The sequence below is a fragment of the Gadus chalcogrammus genome, chromosome 9 (genome assembly GCF_026213295.1).
Source record: "Gadus chalcogrammus isolate NIFS_2021 chromosome 9, NIFS_Gcha_1.0, whole genome shotgun sequence".
NCBI classification, from domain to species: Eukaryota; Metazoa; Chordata; class Actinopteri; order Gadiformes; family Gadidae; genus Gadus; species Gadus chalcogrammus.
In genome coordinates, this window is record NC_079420.1 from 3957968 (window position 1) to 3975921 (window position 17954).

Sequence of the window (17954 nt, forward strand, 5' to 3'; positions counted from 1 at the left end):
TTTATATGAAAAAGTGGAGGGTAGCGGTGGGGCGCTAAACCTTGTTCTGTGAGCAGCTGGAATGTGAACCATGGTGTAAGGAAGTGGAACACGAACGATCGATTTCAACAACTGTGGCGCGCATGCACTGGTGTAATTGGAGCTGCGCTGCTATATATCTTTTTTTATCAATGTAACGAGTTGCGAGTCTAGTGCAGGCTGAGTTTTTTTTCCTGAGAATACGTTCTCGTGGCTATGGTTGCACCAGATGTTATGAACATTAAACGGTCACATAAATCATTACTAGTTTTAGAAAATGTATGATTTTGTTTCATAGAATTGTATTGGAAGTCCTGGGTTGTCACTAGGGTTGCTTGCGGTGTGGACATTTTCACAACGAGTATACACTCGTCGTCAACCCAGTATTACCGAGTATAAACGGTATCAACTTTGAAACTAGGTCAACCGCAACACAAGCATCGGTTTTTAGACCCTTCTCGTCCTTCAGTGGCTGCCAACGTTCGAAAGCAGCGCCTAGGATTATTCTTGATTTCAGTTTTTCTCTTTCAGCGTTTTTATTATCAATTACTCTCTGAAAAAGAGTTTTCCTTCTCTTTGCTGGTGGTGGTGGTGGTGGTGGTGGGGATGGTGGCGTCTTGTCTGCCATGGAAATTGTCTTCTACTGCTAGGTCCAAATGTGGATTAACTAGTTCCAGTAGCTACCGCAGGATAACAACAAACAGGAGCTTGCTCTGGGTCACGAGCTCTGGGTCACGAGTACTGCACGAAGGGGTCGCGCGCGGGGCGCGGGGGAGGGGGAGTGCAGTACGACCGTTGATTGACGTACTTACTGTCCAATGCAACGAGGTGGCAATCCAAATGATTGGCTGGAGTTTTTCGAGCCCTGCCCGTTCCACAGATGATTGACTTGTTTAATTTTCATGTCAGTACTTCTAACTCAGTGGCTGTAAGCGGGTTATGATAAGGATTTCAAGTAATTTTGCAAAAATGGCCAAAAAAGCGAATTCCGTACCCAACCTTTAAACGAAGAGAATACAAAAATATATGGAGCTTGATTTGAACAGCGCTTCGCTTGCCAGGGTTAGGAGTTTGAGTCCCACTTGATTCCGACAATTCTCACAACGTGGACCCTCCTGGTATTGTAAGACGATTTGGGGGAAAGAATCCACTGAAGGGCATTTATTACCGCATATATTATACAGTATAAATAAGTGATTTACACTTTCAACAGAGCATGGGTTTGAACCAAGGCTTTTCCCACATAGCTTTCGAAGGCAGGGCATCCCGTTATCTGATGATAATCCAGTTAATCTTTCCATGGGTTACTGCCAGGGGATAGGTTGTTCCCCTGTTACTCTAGGAGAACCACAGGAAACATCGTGGCATTAACAAAGGCTTAGCCTCGTCACGAGAGTCCTTCACATCGCGCCCGCAGAAAAGCCTCGGGAAGGAAAAAGAAGCAAGAGAAATACATTGCCGGGTAACAATGTGTAGTATGATGTTCACGCCAATTACCAAATATCAGTCCATCCATTAAAAGCATGGGTATTGTCAGCAAAGGTACCGGGTTGCCCTTCCCGCTTGCATGCCCAGACTGGGTGTCATACATTTCATTAGCTTGGTGTGAAACCACAGTATGCTTCGCCTTCGCCTCGTAGCATCGTCCCTGACCTATCCTGGGAGGATTCCCTGAAGGAAAAAATAGAGAAAACTAATTACAGACACATTTGCGTTCACCTTCAGTAGTCGCATAATGACCGCACCAAGAACACCAGTGAATTGCCCTCCATGAATTGATTGGATCCATATTCATGTTGGAGGTAAAACAGAGTCATAAATATCAATATATCTTTCTCTCTCTCTCTCTCTCTCTCTCTCTCTCTCTCTCTCTCTCTCCTCTCTCTCTCTCTCTCTCTCCTCTCTCCTCTCTCTCTCCCTGTCCTCTCTCTCTCTCCCCTCTCCTCTCACTCTCTCCTCTCTCTCTCTCTCCCTCTCCTCTCCTCCGCCTCTCACCCCTCTCTCCTCTCTCTCTCCCTCTCTCTCTCTCTCTCTCTCTATATTGCATAGATAATAGATAGATAGATAGATAGATAGATAGATAGATAGATAGATAGATAGATAGATAGATAGATAGATCTTTCTATCTATCTATTTAGATAGACAGATATATATAGATAGATATAGTTAATAAATGTACTAGAAACCCCTGGTTTATATGGGAATCCCTTTGTTTTTGTTTGGTGAAATGACCTCTAAAAGACCTCTAAAAAAAACACCAAAAACAGAAAAAAGGATGACCATTGTCCGTCATGGCCTAAGATGTAATCTTCACAGCATGCTCTGAAGATCAGCGTTCACCAGGACAGGAACGGCATGAGCAACACCTCTCCTGAACGCTGTGGCCGGCTGAGAAGAAGGTGCTGATTGGCCAAGGCGTCTGAGGAGAGGTGAGGAAGAGGGATAGCAGCTTTCCCCCCCCCGGCTTGCGGTCCTCAGCCTCAAACTGACTCCTCCCAGCTGCCTTCTCCACAACGATCGCATCCCCAATATATGTTCCTTTCGGTCAACAGACGGCATCGATAGCTTTCGCAAAACTGAATCGTCCGTGAACGTTCGGCTCCATAAATGGTGCGTGACTTCCCGCAGCCAATCTCTGGAAAAGCCACCATCGATTGAATCAGGTTTTCTTTTTCCCCCCAGTGCTGTGAGCTTGTGATTATTGTTGTGTAACGAGACCTGGGTTTGATGTGTTCTGAATGTCAATGGGCCACACATGGAGGTATATATGTTACCATGCACTGTGTCTGTGTATGGACACTATGTCTTTCAGCCCTTGTCTGTCTGCCTGCCTGATCTATTCCTGGACAACCACCAGCAAAATCGAAGTTTGTATCTTTTTTAGACCTGACAGAATTTTAATTAGCGAAGCGTTAGAAATGGTACATTCTACTGTGTTACATTGTATGTAGGCCTATTTTTAAATATGTAAAATTAATTGGCTGAGGAAGAACATGATCTTGAGATCAAATCTCCCACTTTACAGCTATCGTGCTTAATTTATTTTTAATATAACTCAAAACAGTCCTCTTTTCACTCTGTGATATTTCCCTAGAAACACGGGATTTGAATGCAGAGGCTCAAAAGGTAGGTTTAATTTCTGAAAACATCTTGTTAGGTTCTTCTATGTTTTGTTTATCTTCACCAGAGGCTACACCACAAAGCTGTGGGACATTGTATTCACCAAATGCATTGATAATCCCCGCAATGCTTTGGAACATTTTCACAATTCCTCGTGTGAATCTCAATTTATACATGATGAGCTCATTATTTGACCTCACTATCACTTACTTATTCAACATTTTACTTATTAAGTTTTAACGTATGTTAAGTGTATGGACACATAGAAAGCAATACATTTCCTACAATTAGCCAGGCATACTAGTGTTTAATCGGCCAAAGCCAATTAAAAATGTCGCAGTTTGTGAAAGTGTCCCACCTGGTGTTAAAATAGAGGCTCTTCAAAGGTAGTGACCAGGCTGTGAACCTGAAGCACACACTGGCTAATCAGACTCACAACATGTGGTCAGAAGGAGCCCTTTATGGTGCAGGCCTGCGCCGCTGGGTTGAACAAATCTGCGCTCCTCAATGTGTGGTACGGAATACATACCTCAAATATTAATCCATGCACACGCACACACACACACACACACACACACACACACACACACACACACACACACACACACACACACGTTCATACAGAAACACAAACACACAGACACATACTTGCATACACACCCAAACACACAGACACACATGCATGCACATAGACACATGGAAAAACACACACACACACACACACACACACACACACACACACACACACACACACACACACACACACACACACACACACACACACACACACACACACACAGACCGCCTCCCCAAAGGTGTCCCAGGTAAAACCAGCTCTCCCTGCCCCTGAGACCGGCACTCGTGCATCAAGCGGCATAAATCTCCCCGCTGAAGGAACCGCTTGCCTTCCAGAGAGTCCAAGCGTCCGTGCGCCGGTGGAGGCGAAGGTATTTGTTTATGCTGTGCAGTGGCATGCAGACTAGTAGTGTAGCACAGTGAGCCCATCCATCATAGCAGCCTGCACTAACTCTCCCAGAAACACTGAATTAACATGCTGGAATCTGTCTTGATGTTGTTGCTCCCGCGACATGTTGACAACTCCGGGGGGAGGGGGCGTTGGTTTGCTTGTTCATACATACAACGATGAATGACTTAATGTGGGAGGGGATGAACGACTACAAGAGAGCCCTCAGCTCGAGGAGGTCAGAGGCATTAAATCTTAACGTAGATAAATGTGAACGTATACGGCATTTCATAATGTTTGCAAACAATAGGCGTCAAGATACTTCTGGGAGGCAGAACGCGAGCAGATTCCACTGACCTGAAGCGATCCACCCGGCTGCTGTAAACATAGTTACGCAGTTAAAAACATTGTTGTTGATCTGAAGTTGAAACGATGATGAAAACAATATTAATATAATATAATGTCATATATATTAATATATACATGTATATATTAATGAGACGTCCCGTAGCCGCCTGCCAGAGGAAAATCCTTAATTCAAGCCATTTACTTTTTTATTTTTCTAGGTCGGTAAACAATGCGACTGCGATCGCTCAGACCTCTCGCTTATGATGCTACAATGCTAACAATCAAGAATATTGCTGCTTCCGGTACGTCATGAACTAGGGCGTGGCTAGGCTCCCATGATGCGGAAGCATATCTCTCCTTGATGTTGCCCTGCGACATTGAGCAGTTTACATAGGAATGAATGGGCGCCATTTTGGAATCCGGTGTCCATTCTATAATATGTCCAAGCTAGCAGCACAAAATGAATTTGCATGCATGGCAGCATGGGTAAACCCAGGCTAGACCACTTCGGCATTCTTGCCACCCGGAAGAATGTATATTATGCTTGTGACGTCATGGTAAATTGTCGTATATACAGTAGGCTATATATAGTGTCTTCCATTTTCTCATGTTGGGAATACTTCATGATATGAGGGACGCAATTGTTTAAAGCTCTTTTGGGCTTTTATTAATTTAATATTTGTGATTTTTATTTTATGATTTGATGTATTTTATTAAGGATACCCGTAACTGCATTGTTGGGCACACTTACAGATGAGGATGTCCAATGTCAACGTGTTGTTGATTTCCACTGTTTTCTTGCGTTTCCATCTATCTCCGCTCCAGGGTATTGACATTGTGAAGAGCTATTTGGAGGACTCGTCAACATGTCATCTCGCTAATTGTTATTCTGGCTCATGCATGCTCAGCCCCCTTCAACCCCCCTTGGGTCACTTTTGACCTGAGATAATGGCAGTGAAACATCAAGCAGACTAATTTGATTTTTGTTCCCTAAACCCCAGAGGGTAACACGTCGCTTTCAGTCGCTTTGAGCTGGGAGTCGACGGACGGTGAACTCGTTGGAGATGTAAAGACTCACTGCGTAGCTTTCACCTTAGCTTATACTTTCACCTGCAAACTCAAGATAATGTCGCCTATGTCCAGATTCTGAACAGGTGTGGACAGAGGCCTACTTGTGTTTTGAAGATACTGACGGACTGCAGAGTATTTTAGACGGACAGCTGCTGAAGTTATATAAAAAAACACTATTTACAGCAGCAGCAGATATAGCAGCCAACCCAAATCAGACTGGTCTATCACAGTTCTTAGTTTTACCAACAATAGCAGACTTTCTTTTTTTTTAAGCCAAATTGAACATGGGGGGGGGGGGGGGGGGAATCCCATCTGAGGCTTTTAAAATACCATCGCCTATCTCTAATTTTCTTAGAAAGAGACAAGCTGTGTTGACAGCGAGGACCCTAAATTAAAAAAAACATTGCTATTATATTGCTCAAGACTCGTCCACTGAGCTGTGAAAATCGACTCCTTGTATTCATTAGAGAGAAAGAGAGAGAGAGAGAGAGAGAGAGAGAGAGAGAGAGAGAGAGAGAGAGAGAGAGAGAGAGAGAGAGAGAGAGAGAGAGAGAGAGAGAGAGAGAGAGAGAGAGAGAGAGAGAGAGAGGGGGAAAACAGAGAGAGGAAACAGAGAGAGAGAGAGAGAGAGAGAGAGAGAGAGAGAGAGAGAGAGAGAGAGAGAGAGGGGGGAAACAGAGAGAGAGAGAGAGAGAGAGAGAGAGAGAGAGAGAGAGAGAGAGAGAGAGAGAGAGAGAGAGAGGAAACAGAGAGAGAGAGAGAGAGAGAGAGAGAGAGACAGAGACAGAGACAGGTGAATCAGGGGGCTGGACGCCACACATGCAGCGCTACAGCGCACGAACAGCCACTCACCGCCCTCCGCTGTGGATTCGCAAGGGTCGCGACGCGCAACGAGGCGCTACAGTGTGTCTCTTCGTAGCGGATGGCGACATGCCCTCAGAATGCCTTCTTAAAACCCTCGAAGTTTGTTGGTAGCGACAGCCGGAGGGACATACCCCAAATCTCGCCAATCGGGTGCATCAACTGCAGCCACATAAAGCCCAGCTGAGCCCGGGCTTTGTTGTCAGTATAGTAAGTGAATCGGCACCGTCATCCGAGAGCATCCTAGCCAAGGAAACACGGAGGAGCATCCTGATGCATGGAGCAAGAAGTTCTTTCATATCTCGTCACGACGAACGGCTTTCAGCACTCGGTGTGTCTTGAGGTGAGTGTCATTGCATGCTGTGATGGGAAAGCAGATTCGATGTTTTTTGTTGTTGTTGATATATGCACCGCTGATTATATAATTTAGCGTCAAAATCGCGAAGTATAGGAGCTGTCAGCTTGATCCACGTGGCTGGATTGACAATAACTATTTTACTAGGCATTGGGATTAAAAGTCGATCCAAGCAGACGGACACGTCGCTAAGTTTGACCATATTTTCAGGAATTGTGGGCTACAATGGAACTCATTAATTGCATGATGCTTTCATAATAGGCTATACTACACTGAAAAACAAACTCAGAGGCGTATGATGCTCAACGTCACCTTGCACTGTATCGGACTTAGCTCGAAACATATGCATACATCGGTTACAGCAAAAGACCAATACGTTGAGCAAAACAATGGTTGACCCTTCCATAACTGGCACATAATCTGTGTGATTAGTTTCAAATAATTACCTGTAGCGAGGATTCAACTTATGCCTTCATTAAAGCAGTAGGTCATCGTATGATTGATAATGAACAATAGGCCTATTTAATTTTGCAGGTTGCAAAAAATATTTACTGAAATTCAGCATTAGAATCCATACCTAGAACAATGTACAAAGTAAGCAGTGCACAGAACGCGACAGTGTCGCTGCACCAAAACAATGCATGTCCTTCTCCATGTGCTCCTCCATCATCGCTTGGCTCTGCCTGTGCCCCGCGATGCGAGGGAGTCAGACCGCGGGTCTCAGCACGGATGTGGCACAATCACAATTAGCAAGCTGACATGTTGACGAGTCCTCCAAATAGCTCTTTACAATGTCAATACCCCCCAAGCAGAGATACACATGGTTTGAAAGAAAACCTAAGACACATTAGGCAAAAACACAGTGAGAATTAAAGGGTGCCCTGATTACAGTGCAAGTTAAAACAGCTTCATGGCTCACCCTAGCCATGCAGTCTAGAGGGGCCCTAACCGTTCAGTCTGTAGAGGGCCCAAGCCATACTGTCAAGTGGCCCCTGGCCATTCTGAATAGCCTTGCAGCCTATAGGGCCCCCATAGCCATGCATACTATAGAGGCCCCTAGCCATGCATACTATAGAGGCCCCTAGCCATGCAGCCTATAGGGCCCATGCAGCCTGTACATCCTTAAGGCCCCTAGCCATGCAGCCTGTAGATCCTCGTGGCCCCTAGCAATGCAGAATATAGAGGGCCCTAGCCTTGCAGCCTGTAGGGGCCCCTAACCATGCAGCCTGTAGGGGGCCCTAACCATGCAGCCTGTAGGGGGCCCTAACCATGCAGCCTGTAGGGCCCCTAGCCATGCAACCTGTAGGGGGCCCTAACCATGTAGCCTGTAGGGGGCCCTAACCATGCAGCCTGTAGGGGGCCCTAACCATGCAGCCTGTAGGGGGCCCTAACCATGTAGCCTGTAGGGCCCCTAGCCATGCAACCTGTAGGGGGCCCTAACCATGCAGCCTGTAGGGGGCCCTAACCATGTAGCCTGTAGGGGCCCCTAGACATGTAGCCTGTAGGGCCCCCTAGCCATGTAGCCTATAGAGGCCCCTAGACATGTAGCTTGTAGGGGCCCCTAGACATGCAGCCTATAGGCCCTGGGCAAAGAGCCTATTGAGGCCCTCATGCTGTGCTGTGAAACTACTGTTAATTGGGAATGTTTCATGGTTCTTATTATCATCGGCTCGCCTCCCTTTCAGTCCACACATGAGTCGGTGTGAGTGCTGCTATACTGAAGAGCTTACTTGACTGATGTCTGTCAAGTCTAGGAATGAGTCTTGTTGCTTTAGGGTTGCCAGTTTGATCCCCATGGCTGCTAATGTGTCCTTCCTATTGTTGGTTTATTGTTGTTAACTGTACAGTACCCGTCAGACTAGTTTGATGTAATAATGACGGTGTGGGTTCTTTGTCACCCAGAGGTGAGAATGGTCAGAGCGAAACCACTAACAGTGTTTCCCTTTTGTACTATTTGTAAAGGCCCCATGAGCAAGATGCTTCACACTGTCCTCTCAGAATGCTGCTGGCCAGCTGAGCACTAAAAGCCTTTTTGAACCTCCTGAGAATTATTGCTGCTAAGTTGTATCCAAGTCAGATTTTAATATTTAAAAAGAAGATGAATTGCAAAGTGTGTATAATGAATGAAGCTTTTTTAATTGTATTGAGTTCAGATGTTAAACATTTATAGAATTGATCCGTGAAGCACGCTTGGGATAAATATCACAAGGCATACTTAAAGCAGCCATCTGCCATCTTTGTTCATCACAAACTTAATGCATTTGTTTTGTAAATACTCAATGAGCAAATCAATCTCAATCTTTGGGAATAAATTGTAGATTTACAAACGACTCATTGTTAAAGAAAGTACTCTTAATAAAATATAATCTCCAAATTAGAAATTAGATTCTTTAGAAATATCACATCAACCATAATTCATTCAGCTGTGTTTAAGATAGGCCTATTTTCAAGTGTTGATGTTTGCCATACATGCATTATCTGTTGCCGCTTAGTATAAATGTAGACTTATGCATCAGTTTGAATCCAATGACAGTATAGAGTTGAATGATGTACCGATGTGGGGTTTTTAAACCTGACTCTTGCTGAATCACACAAATACAAAAGAGGACAGTTTCAAACTGCTCGAGTGTGCAATCTATTGGGATGTCGGGGAGAAAAAACACTGCATCTCTCACTCCTCTGCCGGGATACGCAAAGGTTACCAAACAAAATATCCCCCTTGGTAAGGGATGAGTCAATCTGAAGAGTAATTAAATTAAAATGGGTTTTGGAGCAACTGGGAAGAAAATGACGTTTATTTACCCTCTTTGCTCCAGAGGCGTGTTCCTCTAAAGAACTTCTAATCCTTCGGGCATGTCAGGATTCTTACGACCTCGACAAAATGTTTTGAAGGATTATTTTTTGAAGTCATAGAACGATATCCCCCTTCCACAAAAACCCACTTTAATGACGGGTAAAGTCTATTTACACTGGTGAGGATTTGAAATTGGTCCGCCTCTGTTGGTCTCAAACAGAGAGGTTCACCATCATTTCCCCATTATTTCTCTTCTACAAGACAATAGAAATACAGCTTATTTTTCCTTCTTCTTAATACTTCTTAGATAGCTAGCGCCTATAGCCCCTGGTTAGCCCCTAGCTAACACCTGGCTAAAGCCTAGCTCTCCCCATGTATGGTGCACACACACAGACTGGCCTCCACTCTGTTTGGCTCCACATAAGAGGCCCCAGTCAATTTCACTGTAAAAGGTTAGACAAATGCCACAAATAATTGTGACGGAAACGCTCTCCATGTCCAATCCTGATTCCGCCTCTTGGGAGGTCAGGCCACTGTAATTATCCCAGGTGGAGGAGGTCAGGTGGGGGGGGGGGGGGGGGGTGAAAGGCTGAGGCACGGGGAAACTATTATAGTCTGTGTCACGACGGGCAATGCGACAAGGAATGATACGGAGGCATGCGGACGGAGACACAGATGCGGTAGTAGTTGATCCCTTGCCCCTGTCTGTCTTCCGCCCCACAGTGGGGGTCAAGTTTAAATACCAAGACTCGGACGGCCGTTTGAGCAATTTATCAATTTAAAGACAGAGTCACTTCCTTGGTGAATGAATTGGTGAGTTATTTGAACTATTTGCTTTGCTGACTGACTGTATAACAGACTTGTTCACTGGCTGACAGTGGTGGCTGTCTGGCTGTCTGACTGATTTACACACTAACCGTTTGACTATCTTACTGTCTCGTGGGGGGGGGGGGAGGCAACTTATCAAGACTTTTCTGACTGACTGGCTTACTGATCAGGCCGAGTTGCACTCCAACATGGCTTACTGATTTATTGACTTGCTATCTGACCGACTGATTTACTGAGCGAATGTCTGCCTTCTACACTGACCAAGTTCTGCATTAACTGAGTAATCAGATTAATTTGCTGACCCAGTCACGGCAGACTCACTGAAGAATGCTCAGTGAGTGCGTCTGAGTGTTTGAGTGAGTGAGTGAGTGTGTGTGTGCGTGTGTGTGTATGTATGTGTGTGTGTGTGTGTGTGTGTGTGTGTGTGTGTGTTGGGCATGCGTGCAGCAATCAGCCGCCAGGAAAAACCTGCAATGGCCCGCAGCATGTCTGGATGTCCGTTCACCGGATCAGAGATGCTCTGGTGCTGCAGAGTGGCTGGTCCAAGCACTGGGCTGATTGGATCCCAGAGGCTGATGCACACACACACACACACACACACACACACACACACACACACACACACACACACACACACACACACACACACACACACACACACACACACACACACACACACACACACACAGAGACACACACAGAGACACACACAGAGAGACACACACAGAGAGAGAGACCAGCCTTGCACCAGACGCCTTGAACCCGCCTGTGCCACATGACTTTGTGGAGAAACTCTAACGTGTGGTTATATTTTCAAACATACTTTTGAAGGAGTTCTAAGTCCTGTGTAGTCAGCCCTGCTGAGCAACTTAATAGATATCCATAACCTTGAGGAACTCTTATTTTTTTATTCAACCGACGTGCGTAGTCACACAAAACTTTTCACCGCCGTGGAAATACGTGCATACGTGAGCTGTAGCAAATGTTCACCCATTCTGGTACTTGACATAGGATGTGTCAATGCCTGCAATCTTTGACAATCACTGCGTCTAAAGTTCTTTCAAAAGTCTTCCGAACCCGAACCCGATAAAAAAAAAAAAAGCCTTATTGACGGCAGTGCCATCTTCAGTCAACAGACTTCGCAGTGTTCACATCATTCCTTCTTTTGTGAAGCTGGGGAGGATTTCTCAGCAGCTCATGGTGGCAGAGATAAGATAAGATTGCAACAGATTTGATTTCAACAACGGCACCTTTTCTTGGGATGCTTTTATTAGGGATTTTCTTGTAGTCTCATCATATTTCTTTTCCTGATTTCAACAATTTTATAAAATAAAATGTTGTTTTTTGCAACGGACATTAATTGCCCATAAAACAGATTTGTGATTTGGGTTCACATCTTCTTAATCTTATGATTAATTCTATTTCTTTATTTTGTAGTGGAGATTCCATCGTAATATTGGCAGCATGTCCTTCTATTCCATTAACGTTACCATCTTATGTTTAATTCATGTCCAACCCATGTTCCATGCTCAATACTACATTAGAAAAAGGTAGGTCTGTAATTGGATTTTGCCTCAATTAAGTGGTGTGCGACGTTGGATCGATTCATCGTCAATCCCTGGACCGTGTCGAGGAAAACCTAATAAAATCAAGAGCGGCTCGAAGGGAAGCTAGTAAAGGCAACTGTTGTAATGGTTGCAATCATAGGATCTATACACAAGGGAAGCATAGCATCGGTGTCATGTGCTAAGGGGACATGCTCAAACCAGCCATGGAGCTGTTCTTCAGGCAAACAAAACACAATCAAAATACCAATATGTACCAACTAATCAGAGGATGACACTGAACCGGCCCGCCTTATTAAATATGCATTAAGCGCAGGTTGACAAAGAAAATAAGGCAATCTGTGTTTGTTTGGCTTATATAAGGCAGAGTTGCCTCACTCATTGTTCTCTCGCTTGTCTGCGCTCTCTCTTCTTCTCCCTCTCTCAGGCCAGCTGCGTGTAAAGGCATTGCTGAGCTTTGATCATGGTTGTGAGTTTGCTGAGTTGGATGTGACAGATGTGAACAAAGGCCTGGTGCACATGTGTTGGTTTCAAGCTGAGACTTCACAACTTTACACAAATATAATAAAAAGCTCCCAAAAAATGTCCCAAGAGGCAAGCCTTCAAAGAGGATGAGAGGACAATGTGTCAATGTGTCAATGTTTTCGTGTAATAATGGCTGAGGTACTCACTTAGTACCTCAGCTCTGGCTTTTTCTGTTGTTGGGTCCTATCAAAGCTTTTCAATTTTTTTTATTAAATGCATGTCATTAATGAGCAGGTAAGAATTAGGGCATTGCTCGAGGATTCCTGCATTCCTGTAGACTGTGGAGCCTGGGGTTTGGACACGGAACCTATAGGCTGTCAGTCAAACACCCTGTCTCTTTGGAAATCTAAAGTTTCAGATTCTATCTCTGTTCTGCAACCCGTAAGGAACACTGAGTAGCCATCGAGGGTTGGAGGAATAGGGACGGCGGATTGGTATTGTAATGGGAGCTAATTAGCAATGTGTTGGCTTCCATAATAATACCAATCGTCCATCCTTATTCATCCACCAACCAATGGCTACTCACTGATTTTATTATGGTAGCTAACTAGAACTATGTTGTATTAAAATGTTAGGGACATCCAAAGTCAACGTGACTACAGGTTGTCCTCCTCGCGACTCAATCTTCAACCTTTCCCTTGTGGACGTTTCGTAGGGCTGCGCCGTTCCTTTAAGAAGGGGGCGTGGCCTCTCCGAAGCAGCGGCCAGGTACCCCTGCCAGGGAACCAATGAGATATGAGGTGCTGGTAGTGGCACTTTTGACAAGATAAAGCCAGCCTGTGCAGAGGGAAGAGGGGACCGCGGGTGTATGGGTGCAGACGGACCTCCTGGCCCACCCCCACTACCATCTCTTTGTTTCACACTTGAGAATATAAGCTTTCTGCTGCCTCCAATCTTTCATTCTGATTGTTGCTTGTTGTGATTTCAAGCCCTTTGTATTTCTGGTTCATGTCATGTTGCTTCCCTTGTTAAGCACATTTTATTGCAGTTTTTGCACAAATGGTGCCATATAAAACAACATTTTATGGATTATTGGATTGATTGATGGCAGGGATCTTCAGCTGCATGAGTGATGAAGATCAATAAAGACCGAGAGTGTGACTGAGCTCCCCCCCACTCTGGTCCACCGAGGGCGGGTGTGGACTATGCCCCGGTGGCCACTAGCTAGGCTGTCTATCTCCCGGCCATGACGCCCACCGGTAGACTGTATTCATCGGCCATCAAACCCAGGACCTTTTTATTTAAAGTCCACCATCTACCTGCAAGGCATCATGGCGTAACTCCTCTTCATGATAAATGATCTCAATTCACTAAGTCGTTTTGGATAAAAATGTCGGCCGGATGGCTTAATAGTAATAAATAGTAATAGCGTTGCTTCAGGCAGAGAGTGTGTTTTTAATACTGAACTACATATGCCTGTAGTCCGGCAGCTCTCTATGCATGCTGGTCCGTGTAGTTTTATTTAGCATACTGTATTCAGGATGCGTTGTGAGTAATCCCCGCCCGTCCGTCCGTCTCTCTGGGCTCTTCTCTGCTCCCTTCTCACGCTCTTTCACTATCTCCCCCAACGAAAGCTCCCATCTCCCCCGTCTCCCCCTCCTCCTCCGTCTCCCCCTCTCCCCTCTCCCCTCTCCCCTCTCCCCTCTCCCCTCTCCCCTCTCCCCTCTCCCCTCTCCCTCCACCCTGCGGCCTGGCTTATCTCCTCAGCTCTGCTCTGGCTCCGGCGTGGTTTTCCTTTTGGCTCTTCTTGTATGTCACAGACAGGAGATGGGTCGTCTTCTGGCCCACACACACACACACACACACACACACGCACACACACACAGGCACATGCACACACACGCACGCACGCACATGTAGACACTCGCACACAGGCACACACTTACAGGTGCACACCCACAGGCAAACACGCAAACAGACGCACGCACGCACGCACGCACGCACAGGCACAGGCACAGGCACAGGCACACACACAGGCACACGCACAGGCACGACGCACACACAACACACCTGTAAAAGTGACGGGTGACCAGGGTAAAGACATCTCTACTGTAGCAGCACTGGAGGCCTTAACCTGTTAACCTGTTGTGTGACTGTTGCTTTAAAAGTTATTGTTTTTTTTGTGGTTGTTGTTGTTGTTGTTGTCATCCTCATTCAATGTCATATCCTGGAATCCGATTGGCCTTTGTTTAAATGTTTTATTCCTTCTACCAAATAAGGCAATGTTTTCAAAGGCGTGTTGCTTCATCCTTTCAGTGAAAAAGGCAATATCGAGAGTGTGGCTTTCATCCCTGTGCTGAATCATAGAGGTGTTAGGACACACACGCACGCACCCCCCCACACACACACATTCATCGCCTCAGCCGGTATCATCTTAGGAGGAGCAGTGCATGTTTGAACTGTAAGCTTTCCATGTCGCCCCATCTTCAGGTTGAGTAGACCCCCCCCCCCATCCCACCCCCCCCCCATCCCACCCCCCCCCCTCCACCGTTGGCACTACGGCCAACAGGTACAGGCCTCAGATGCTCCTCCACCACCTCCTCCTCCAACACCTCCTCCTCCACCACCTCCTCCAGAGACCGCCTCTTCTCTCCGGCCCGTCTGGCCGGATCTCGCTCCATTGTCTGCCTGCCGGTGATTAACTGCGTCGCTTTGTGTCGGGAGACGTTCGCCTCGGCCCACCAATGAGAGCGTGCACGATGAGGGCGTGCACGATGAGGGCGTGCACGATGAGGGCGTGCACGATTGTGAGAGCGTGTACCATAGCGGGTGCGTTCACGTTGTTGGGAGCTCGCACGTCCCACGGTGGGGCACGGTGGTGGGAGCGTGCACGGTGGTGGGAGCGTGCACGGTGGTGGGAACGTGCACGGTGGAGGGAGCGTGCACGTACAGGAGGAAGATGGTGGAGGAGGACGGCCAGGATTAGAGGGTCAGCTGAGCTGAGATTTATGACCCCGGGAGAACAAAAGCTGTGTCTGCCGCGGGAGCAGGAACCATAAATCTGAGGGAAGTGGGTCAGGTTGGGTCAGCTCTCATCTGCTCACCTCCTCCGCCTCCTCCTTCTTCTCCTCCTCCCTCCTCCTGCACCTCCCTCTCCTAAAGGTGCCTCTTTTGCTTTTACCTTCGTTTATTTTTTTTCCTACTCCCAAGTTGTGGTCAAGTGTTTGCCACTTCCTCCTGGGGCAAAGGGCGGCTGTAGCGGAGAGGTTAAGCGCTCGGACACTCAGGGAATATCTGTGATAGATGTGGCGCGTTTGGCTGGGATTTGTTGTTTGTTACCCAGAGCGACAACACCGTGAGTGCATTCACTCTCAGTGCACTTCAGACCTGAATTATAGCTTAAGTTTATGCAGTCACGCGTTTGGCGTTCAGTGGTTAGTTTAAGCCATTTCCTTTCTAATTCTGGAGCTGCTTGTCCGATGTGCTTAGCCGATGCTCGAGCCAGTTACCCGGCATTAATGATTAAACCGTTTTTTTCGAAAATAAATTGCTGGTATCTAATTGGCTATTTGACTCATTTCGGTCACTTAAAGTAACACGAGTCAAGACAATTTATTGTAGAATAACCTTTTTTCATTTTTGTTTGATTCTCTACACTTCCAGGCAACAATCAATAAATCATATGCTCTGATGTAAAAAAATAAATAAATAAATCTGGTATCCGTGGCTGAACCAGGCCTGTAGTAAGCCTGTTCAATTATTTAATTGGGCCCTAATATTTTTTCTACCTAGCTACCCGTCCACCTGCAAGCTGTCTCCCTGTGCTCTCATTGTGCTTTAGTAAAGCTAGCAAGCTGGTCATGTGTTTTGGAAGTGTTGTTTTGGAGGCAGTCCTGAAGGGAGGGGGTTGAGGCCTTTTGGTTTGGATACTCTCAAATTCGAGCTTACTCTGGCTGGTTTCACCAAATTGCCTACCCTAGCTTTAAGTACCCCTCAGTAGCCAATGATGGAAGAGAGAAAATCCCATGGCACATACTCATCTACAAAGCCACAGAGGCAAAGTTCTCATTAGCCAACTTGTTGGCCTGCCATTTGAAAGAACCCATAATAAACCCCTCATACTACATCTAAACCAGAGGACAGTGTGTTTTGGTCAATCTGAGGGCTGGGTTTTCACATTCAGTTTAACTTAACAATCTCTCTTTCGCTTTCATTCAGAGTTTACCCAAGTTTTTACTTTATTTGTGTGACTCTGTGTTGTTGCATATGGAGGCATCAAAGAGGATATCAAACAAATGCAAATGCCCTCTATGGCAGGGATGGAGCGGTGAAGATCAGAAGTCTGCCGAGTTTGACTGCTGTAACTGCAAATGGAACTGCTGGGATTTGTGTCCATGTTTACAACAACATTCATCCTACTTTCACCACGAGATTCCCTGTGAGTAGGGGAGAGTGTTTCATTTGATCGGCTACACAACAGGGATTTACGCAGCTCATTGCGGACACAAGTTTGTGTGTCTTATGCGTCATGTGTCACAAGCAGACGTAACACATTTATTTCGCATAAAAGAAAGCCGAGCCAGGAACAGAGAGCCCATGGAACAAAGCTTGGCTTTTTCATCTTATTAAGTGAAAAAACACTTCAAAGATGATGACCCTGATCATGGCATATTTTCAACTATTATTGAATGGTGCTAAAGAAGATGGCTGTTTGGCCATGGAATAATTTGCACGATAAACATCATCAGCACATTGGTTGAAAGCAACATCACAGAGGCTGAGGAACGACGTAGGAACACTCTAATGACCACCCTGGGGTGTTTCTTTGTTTTAGCTCCATCAGAGCCAAAGCCCTCTTAATGTTAGATTAGTTTAGCAGTGGCTAACGGTTCTCCTCGCTCAATGTACTAGCGGCGCAGTAAAGAACGGTATTTTTCCTCTAGTAACTCTAGTCAGGCCTGACCACCAATGACAACAAAACATTGTTTGATACTTAATATTATTTTGGAAGAAGTAGTGGCGCTATTATTAGATAATGACTGACCGATGTATTCATTGTCCCCGTTGTAAACTCTCTTATACGCAGCAGAGTATTTAAATTTGATTCTTCCTTTCCTCTGACATCGTCGACCACTGCAGGTGTTTGAGGAGATGTCACCAGCATCCATCTCGAATTTCTGAGCATTCTTTCATCTCTGTTCTCTGGCTGTGAAAAAGGCCTTCATCTTCATTTTGTATAAGAACAGATCTGTAGAGAGGCTGCAGGCCATGTCACTGGAAATACACACAGGGCATTTTAAATCATTTCTTACTGGGAGGGGGGGAATGAGTAAATTATGCTTGAAATAGAACAACATGAAATATGACTCACTATTTGTTGCTATTTAGATCTGTTCCTCAAAAACGAACCTGGGCTACGAACTGAACACGTCCACATTTTAAATTTTCTGGACTTCCTACTAGTGTGGAATCATTAGTTTGGATTAGTATACAGTTCAGCTTTACAGAAGAAACAGTTTGATCATTAAGAAATGCTAAAAAGGAATAGCGATTAATCTTCGGTGA

General features: G+C 45.7%; 1 protein-coding gene across 1 annotated transcript in view; it reads left to right on the forward strand.

The window, feature by feature from the left end:
• The first annotated feature begins 6308 nt into the window (after nt 1-6308).
• The window catches only part of LOC130389640 (alpha-1,3-mannosyl-glycoprotein 4-beta-N-acetylglucosaminyltransferase C-like), a 68821-nt gene continuing 57175 nt past the window's right edge, over nt 6309-17954 (forward strand). The window contains exon 1 of the mRNA XM_056599510.1: nt 6309-6725. The gene's annotated coding sequence lies outside the window, so the exon portion shown is untranslated. The remainder of the gene's footprint in view (nt 6726-17954) is intronic.